We start from the raw sequence: 9,833 nt of genomic DNA on the forward strand, positions 1-9,833 counted from the left end.
ATACATATGTTGCTACAAAACATCCTCGAAAGGAATATTAAAAATATGATTTTGTCTAACCTGGGAATTGAAATGTGTATTCAGAGTGAAACGCGCTTATTCTTACTTTGACGTGAGGTGACAATATATTCAGCCCGATCATGAATATCAACTCCCCGTGAGTTTTCTCACTCTTTCCTTTAAGTTGCAACGACTGAGAGGCCAAACTCACGGGGAGTTTACATCCATGATCGAGCTGATTGCAACTGCGCTGACATGTTATCTGAACGCCGATTCGGTTGAATGGCTTGTGACTGTGTATTTGATTCGCAGTCACTGGCCACTATACTTCTCCGAAGTTTGGTGGCAGTTAAATCTTCACTGCACTGTCGGAACATATTAATATTGCAGCAGAAAATATGTATGTAGGTGATGTGCTCCGGTTTCGACATTCACATATACATTGTTGTTTATGACATCCCTCTCTGGACCACTTTGCAGTCGGAATGGTTTTACTTTCGATCCACACTTTCAGTGGTAATTTCTGATCATAGCAGTCAACGTTTCCAAAATTAAGGCGTATTTAACCAAGGGTTTTATTAAAGAGAATGATCTGTTGTTGTATTGTTTTGCTTAACCCAAGGATTACACATGCAAGTAACTTGCAGACAGTTGTGTATACATATTATAGTCGAAACTTCAATTTTTTCGAACTGACACTTGCATGTGTAAACGTTCGAAAAAAATTGAAGTCACTTTCAAAGCACTTAAGGCCTACGTACATAAACTGCCTTGCCTGGTTGCCTTGCTTGCTTCTGATAAAAGAATAAAAAAGAAAAGGGCAACCCAGTTCGAAATTTGCTCGGCCTCCTTTATTCTTTTATTTTTATTATGTCAAAAATGAAGCAGGAAAGCAAGGCAACAAGGCAAAGCACCTTATGTACGCAGGCCTTTACATTGATTACTGACAAGGAAATTTTATCGGCAGTGAGGTTGTTAGTTGGTGTGGCAGTGAATATGTGTGAGTGTATTGATATTTTTCGAACTGTCACTTGCATGTGTAAACGGGGGGTAAGGAATACATTCTGATGTTCGGCAAGGATCCTTGCCACCCTTGAGATGAAAATCCAGCTGTTCTAGCAGAAGACATAACTATCCTACAATATCTACCGAGTTTTTATATTCTAGAAATTAGCTTATAGAGATCTTGGATAGATTTTTGTAGTTGGTTGTTTGCTCAAATTTGAACTGTTTGATATCTATAGACAAAAACCGGAGAAAACACAAATTACTGATACATTCAGCAGGTGCAAAACATTTCTGACGTCTTTTTTAAGTTTTTGGGCCAATTTCTCAGAAGCTATGGACTTGCCGCCACACAGTGATCGAAATCACTGATCTAGCGTGACGAAATTAATAACATGCAAACGAATTCAAATTAAGCCCTGTTCCTTTACGTTCAAGAATCTTCAAGTTTTACAACTTTTTACTCGAAAAGCGTTCCTTTACTTCAGACACAATACAATTCATATGGGAGCAGTTTTCAACTTTTACTACTTTTGCCGGTTTTACCATTTTCAGAAGTAAAGGAACAGACCATTAGTCAGTGTCTCTAGATAATAATGGACCGAATATGAACAATATCGGCTAATATTTTGGTAACTCGCAATTTTCGGTATTTCGAGTATTTAAGTCACACATTCCTACCAAATTACTGTAACTTGGTACTTAGGATTCTTAGTGACCATTAAACTTTCCCACCATAAATAGTGCTTTAGTCAATCCCACGGCAGTGGGTTCTTTCGTACCGGATTCACCCGAAACCATAGCGTTTCGGCCAGCGGCTGCCAACCCAGCATCAAACCTATGCTTCTAAGTAGATTTTTATGTTGCTACAACAACAGCAGCCATAAATAGTGGACGTATGTATAACGGTACCTCCCGATTTTAAGTATTTTGAAGATTTAAGCTACATTTTTCGACCTAATTCGATGTACATTATTTGGTATTTAGGGTTAATACGGCGTTTATATTATAGTTTTTTGCAGGGTTAACCTTCTTTATGAGGATTTATTTGAAGTATACACAATGGAAATGGCATTTGAAACCCAGACCCACTGGGTTAACCCGGTTATATATAAACGGCCTATAAAGGCCTCGACACATAAGATGGTATTCTTGCTTAATACCCCGGTTACACTTAACCGGATTAACCCAGTTGGTTTGGGTTTCAAATGTCAATTCCGCGCAAACGTCAAATAAATAATCCTCATGAAGTGGGTTAACCCGGCAAAAAACTCTAGTGTAACCGTACTATAAGTCATATCTGGTAAATGACTAAATACCAAGTTCGACCTAATTCAAATGTGATTCTGTAATCTTTTTATTAGATCGAACTTCGAACTTGGTCTTTAGTCTTTTATCAGATATGACTTCAGCAAGAATGCCATGTTTCTTATGTGTCGAGACCTTTAAGCCCCCGGCACATACGGTCCGTTGTGCGACGCGTTGGGCGTTGAAAACAACAACCACATGAAAAATGTGTAAGTGATGCCAAGTTTGTTCGTGAATTTTTCATGTGGTTGTTGTAACGCGACGCTTCAAGCGCCGTATGTGCCGAGGGCTTTACCCACATATAACGGTACCTCCCAATATTCGCCATTTTTTGGATTTAACCTACATTTTCCAGGCATTTATTAACAAGAATTATTCGGAATCTAGAAAGTTCAATTTAGATTCCGAATAACACAGTGAATGTTTATATTATCGATACAATGGAAAATGATTCGCAATTTTGTAGTTTGATTTTCGCGTCACTATATACATAAGTGATTTCGACAAGTGTGCGTCGTAGTAGGGCCACAGTCTTGAGATTTGACGATGTAGATGCCGTTATCCCTAGTAGAGACGACTGGAACCGTAGTAACCCTACACTGGACGATATGTCTTTTTATACAGACGGTTCCAAGATGGAAGAAGATACCGGGGCTGGGGTCTACAGTGAAAGGCTAGGTCTTGAAGACGCATACAGATTAGATAGCGACTGTAGCGTCTTCCAGGCTGAAATCTTCGCGATTTGGAAGGCAGCGGAATTGATAAAAAGTTTGGATGCAGAATTCTTTGAACCGGTGACTATCTTTGTGGATAGTCAAGCGGCTCTTAAAGCCATCAAATCCTGCAACATCAAGTCCGATGTCGACTTAAGTGTAGAACAGCCTTGGGACCAGGACACCGCGACTATATGGGTAATGAAAGAGCAGACGAATTAGCTAGACGAGGATCGCAGTCTACAGATCAAGCAATCGCTGACTCCATCAAACCACCCATTTGTCACTTTTTCCAAAGTATTGAAACGTTCTCTGACGAAAGAGCCAATGAATTATGGCATAATGAACCTAGGTGCATTGTGTCAAGATCCATTTGGCCGTCTCTCTCAGTCAAAAGAACGAATTCTCTGTTGAACCTGAGTAAACTGAAGTTACAGTAATCACAGGAGTTATCACTGGACACTGCTATATCAGGGCCTTTACCATCAAATGGGATGATGACGTTACTGACTATTGCAGACTCTGTGAAGATGAGGAGGAGATTGAGACGATCGAGCACCTCCTGTGTCGATGTCCAGACCTGGTTCATAGGCGGCATAGATTAGTGGGTGTGCACTTTCCACCGTGTTTAACCTTCTATTCAACTGTGGAACCTGCTGTAATCTACAACATCATCAGAAATTTGAAATGGCTGGGACAGCGCACCTTGAACACGTGAACCGTACTTCAAATATTCTACCAACCATCACCACCCAAACTTTTTCTTCTTTAAAACGAATTTCCCCTTCTAAAATTCTCTACTTAATTACTTTTTTTTACTTCATAGCTTCCTTTTTATTTTTGCCTCTTTCTTCTTTTCTCTATCTTTTCTCTACAGCACAACCCCCATTTTTTCCCCGGGTGATCACTATGGACCGGAAGGTATCCGAGTGACGCAGTCACAAATTAGTGGCTGCACATCCCCAAACCTAACCTAGGTCTTCTATACTAGACAAAAGACCTCTTAAGGTATTCTATAGACCGATCTCCTTTCAAGGTATTCTCTAGTAAACAGAATACCTTTTTAGGTATTCTGTAGTAGACAAAAGACCATCTGTTAGGTCTTCTTAAGTACTCTGAAGACCTTTTATAGTATTCTATAGTAGACGGAAGACCTTTTAAGGTATTCCTTAGTACGTAGAATACCATTTAAAGTCTCTATAGTAGACAAAAGGCCTTTTAAGGTATGCTAAGGTAGACAGAATACCATTTAAGGTATTCCATAGAAGACAGATCACCCTTTAAGGTCTTCTTTAGTACACAGAAGACATTTCAAGGTATTCTCTAGTAGACAGAAGATCTTTTAAGGTATTCTGTGGTAGACCTTTAAAGGTCTTTTTTAGTACACAGAAGCCCTTTTAAAGTAGTCTCTAGTGGACAGAAGACATTTAAGGTATTCTCTAGTAGACAGAAGACTTTTAAAGGTATTTTTGTTTTAGTACACAGAAGACCTTTTAAGGCATCCCCTAGTAGACACAACACCTATTAAAGGCTTCCCTAGTAAGACAGATCAACTTTTATGTCTTCTTAAGTACACAGAAGACCTTTTATGGTATTCTCTAGTAGACAGAAGACCTTTTAAGGTATTCTCTAATAGACAGAAGACATTTTAAGGTATTCTGTGGTAGACAGAAGACCATAAGACATTTTATGGTATTCTCTAGTAGACAGAAGACCTTTTAAGGTATTCTCTAATAGACAGAAGACATTTTAAGGTATGGCTGATAATTCAAATGTGCTGAAAACAAAAGAATATGTACAAAACAAAATATGTAAACGGAAAACAAAAAGAAATCGGTGATTTTCATTCATAATTTTACAACTGTTTTTGCAGTTGTCTGGACGCCTACGTCACACAGGCAAGTTGTGGGATTTTGACAATCAATACATGAACTCAACTGTCCTGTCATTTGTAAACGCAGGGTTAAGGTATTCTCTAGTAGACAGAAGACCTTTTAAGGTCTTCCTTAGTAGATAGTACAACTTTTAAGGACTTCTATAGTAGAGAGAAGACCTTTTAAGGAATTCTCTAGTAGACAGAAGACCTTTTAAGGTATTCTCTAATAGACAGTAGACTTTTTAAGGTATTCTGTGGTACTTTTTAATGTATTCTCCAGTAGACAGAAGACCTTTTAAGGAATTCTCTAGTAGACAGAAGACCTTTTAATGTATTCTCTAGTAGACAGAAGACCTTTCAAGGAATTCTCTAGTAGGCAGAAGACCTTTTAATGTATTCTCTAGTAGACAGAAGACCTTTTAATGAATTCTCTAGTAGACAGAAGAGCCTTTAAGGTATTCTCTAGTAGACAGAGGAGCTTTAAGGTATTCTCTAGTAGACAGAAGAACTTTTGAGGTATTATCTAGTAGACAAAAATACCTGGAAGTAATTTTACCATATGCCAAGTTATGACCAGAGCTCCGAATGCTCGCGCGAAAAAAAATACACCCAAAAAAACTTACCCCCTCCCCTCACTTTTCACTAAAGAGAAAATCAGAACTCTTGTTATCAGCCTGATAAATTTTTCTTAATGTTTTCATTTGGAAACATATCAACGACAACGACAGCCGATATTCTTAAAAATTAGGCTAAGATCATCGAAATAATGAAATCCTTGTTATAGCAAAGACAACGGCAATTCTTTGTGGTTGTAAAATTCTGCGATAAACCATAACGTGGACCTGTCTGATTAAAAACTGCAATATACTTCAATAAATTTTACATGCTGACATTGCCGAACGTGGCCCGATATTGTCTATTTTCAATTCTAAATATCCTACTCTGTAAATATTTAAAATTGTATCCTTAGTCCCAATTTACATTAAACGATTTTTCTTGCGGCAATTTTTCTCGTTCTCTTTTAAACTTGCCTCTTGCGCTTATACAGGCAATTCTGTTTTCAAAACAATGAATATAATGTCAAAAACGAAAAATATAAAAGAAATTGCCTGAAAATTGCCGGTACGAGCAATTTTTTTCCACTTCCATACCCCTTACGTGTGTGTCTCTCCTACAAACTGAGACTTGCCGCAAGTAAACTCGCCTAATGTAAATTGGGACTAAATATTATGAATTCTTTCTATTGAATTTATATACTTTGTACCATTATTTCATATAAAATATAGAATAGAATATGTGCCAAAATTTCCAGTCCATCGGACAAAAATTTACCGAGATATGAGCTTTCGAAGGGAAACATTTATTGTGTTTTGTATGTAGCATAGAAACTAAAAACGTCTTTTCCTCGAAGTGGCACTTTGTATGTTTTTTGGGACTATTGTACACATAAATCATGTGCTTAACCGAGAGAGTCTTTAACCCAGATAAAGCCACTGGTCGCTTAAACGCCACAAAAAAGGGTTGCAAAAATTGACGTAAAAGTCCGGTTTTTTCAAATATTTTTGTGGGGTTTTTTGCATTTTGTGATAGTATTGTCTATTATCTGTAATTTCACGCTGATAGCGCTTCATTTGACCTACGCCTTTCCACGCAATTGGCCAAAAACCCAAGCTATTCAAAAAATCAACTTTTTTGTAATTTTCGACTTTTGATGAAAAATTTAAATATGCGATAAAAATTTAATCAAAAACCTAAAGGCCTGCGTACATAAGCTGCTCTGCCTGATTGCCTTGCTTTCCTGCTTCATTTTTGACATAATAAAAATAAAAGAATAAAGAAGGCCGAGAAAATTTTCGAACTGGGTTGCCCTTTTCTTTTTTATTCTTTTATCAGAAGTAAGCAAGGTAAGCAGGCAAGGCAGCTTATGTACGCAGGCCTTTAGAATCATATAAAGTCAGGGATTTATTAGGAATGTAGTAAGAGTATTTTCTCAATCAAAAACCAAGGGATTTGCATGTAAGGATACACCAATATTATCATCCAAAGTTTTTGGAACTTTTAGAAGAAGTCCCGATTGCAGGAAAACTATACGTTTTAGAGAAAAAAGTTATGTTTTGAAAAATGCTTAAAAAATCTAAGAAATTTAATTTTCATAAAAAATTTTAAGTCTTCTCGCAAAAACAATTCTAGGCGCTAAGTGGGTTAAAAAAGCTGCTAACGGAGTCAGAAAAAACCCTGCCAGCAATTGGAAGTGAGTTTCGCACTCCCTCGCCTAAGAAGTCACTCCGGAGACACGCCAAGGAAGATAGTTGGTGAATTACACAAACAATTTCTATAGCCTTATTGTGATTACGTTTTATCGCGTATGTCGACACTTCGGAGTAACTTCTGAGTGACTTCCAAGGCGATTGTTTACATTTATTTAATGATTCCACACATTTGAACAAATATAGAACATTTTCTATCTGATGATTATATGAGGCGGTGGTGCAGTGGTAAGCATACTCGCCTTGCACTCTGAAGGTCCGGGTTCGCTTCCCAAGTCAGGCAACAAAACATCAAATTTTTAAAATGGCAAAATTAATGTAAGCGGAAATTGCAAAGAATAATTTCTCTAACAGAGAAGAAAAATAAATAAAAATAAAAAAATTAAAAAAAAAAAAATAAATAAAAGTAAAAAAAATAAAAATAAATAGAAAAAAATATTTTTTTTTAATTTCTAAAACTATCGCGGAAATTATCTTCCAGAAGTGTCGCTGGAGTGACTTCCAAGACGACACGCCGGCGTGGTTCATTTCTTCACAACGGAGGTCACTTCAGGGTGACTTCTGCGACAATCGCCGCGACTGTTTTCATCGCCTTGGGCGACACGCCTAAGTCACTTCCGCGATAGTTTTTGCTTGCAGGGAATATCAATTTTATACAGTGTTTTGTTTTTGTTAAAATCGAAATTTTGATTTTAACTGTTCAAAATTTTTAAAAATTGATTTTTTAATTCCTTTTCTATAATGGACAAGATTATTAGGTTCGTAATGATCCCACAAAAATATATGCTGATCGGTTTATTCTTTTTCAAACTACAGTGGGTACCGCAAACTGCTTTAGTAAAAACAGTGCATTTGAATGAAAGATTTTTCAAAAAAAAAAAAAATAGAAGGTAAGTTAAGGTTTAATAGATTTTTTTTATAAAAAATGCATGAAAATTGTTTTTCTCATGATTATAAGTGGCCATAACCCCCTAAAATAGCTTTACGTAACGCTACACAACATTTGAATTTTTCATGATTTTTGGTCAAGTTGTGCCCCCACCGAAATGAAATCCTGCGTACGTCCCTGTTATCAGGGATGCCAACTGTTCCGAGGTAAAAATCGCTACAGCCACATACGCACCATAGGTCTGTAGCGATTTTTACCTTAAAACAGTTGACATTCCTGCTTAAACAGTGTTTTTTATACGTCAAAAATTACCACAAGTAGCGGGAAAACCACCAACTTGGCACCCCGGCTTGTTATGACCAATTTGGTTTCTTCCTTCGTTCTCACCGAAAGGAGTGAATCGATATGGCCATCTTCGAACTTAAACTAAGTTTGGAAAAAATATTACGATGCCCAAACTTTGAACTGAATCGGTTGATCCGCTCGAGAGCCAGAGGGACATGGCTAAATCAACTCCAGATTGTCTAAAACGGATTTCGTCTAAAACCATTATTTCATAACAAGAGCTTCAACTTTGTCTTCGAGAAAAATTATAACGGTTTAGAAGATATGAGCATGACAAAATGGTCCCTCTTGACATCAAGGGGTCAAAGCATTGAGGTCCCATAACAGCTAAAGGAATGGGGGAAAACGCCGGGACACTTGTCCCGGTCTTTTTTTGGTGTACGGTCTCTAGCCGCTCTCAGAATTTGGTTATTTTTTTCTTGTCGCAATGTTTTATGGTAACTCGCATTTTAAACTTAATAATAAGTTCATATCTACATTAGGCAATTTTCCTTTCGGCAATTATCAGTTTAATGAGGAGATAGCTGAGGCATATGGTACCCCTTTGCCTATCAACCGCCTCTCTCACCGACAATGATCGAGAATTAATTACTGGTTTACCATATAATGATTACGTCGAATTGGACTTTTCCATTTTTAGTGCTATAAATGGTAAAAATTCGTTTAGACTATTAATGACTACCGTAGAAATGCCTTTGGAACCCGGTTTTCCTTTGCCACTATCTTAAGAGCATGATGTAAAACAATAAATACAATTAATTTTTTCTAAAACATTTTTTAATGTTTCTTGCTTCGTAATATAATCTATTTTAAATTAAATGTTATATAAAATCGTAGCCTCAAGTTTCCATGAAATATTATCCATTAATCAATATGTTCGTTCCAAAATTACTTAATTTTCGTGTCCTTGTCTTCTCAGTGGTGCAAATGGTGATGATGATGCACAGGGTGATGAATTGGATGATGGACAATAACAGGATGATGAACTACCACTGGTTCATGAACGACCACAGCTTTGTGGACAACGACCGGTTTGTGAACAACCACTGGTTTATGGACTACAACAGGTTTATGTACAACAACAGGATGGTGTTCCACCACAGCTACAGTATGATGATGATGTCCTGGTGCAGCAAATGTTATTGCCAGCAAGGCCAATAAGACAAAGCAAAACAAATTGGTCATAGACGACATTTTTTCTTAATTCGATTTCTTTGCTAATCTCTTGCCACTGAGGAACACCCAAGAACTGATGATATTCAGCAAGATATCAAAGAATATTTATAGTTGAAAATTGAAATTTTTAACAACAAAATAGTGGCATGCAACGGAAATAAAGTTTGTCTGAATATTTGTGGTTTTCGTTACAAAACATTTTTCAATAAAGTTGAAGGTTTCATTGATTAGTAGCATGAATAAAAGACAACATG

The sequence above is a fragment of the Musca autumnalis genome, unplaced genomic scaffold, assembly GCF_047663935.1.
Source record: "Musca autumnalis isolate F117 unplaced genomic scaffold, ASM4766393v1 scaffold_5, whole genome shotgun sequence".
NCBI classification, from domain to species: Eukaryota; Metazoa; Arthropoda; class Insecta; order Diptera; family Muscidae; genus Musca; species Musca autumnalis.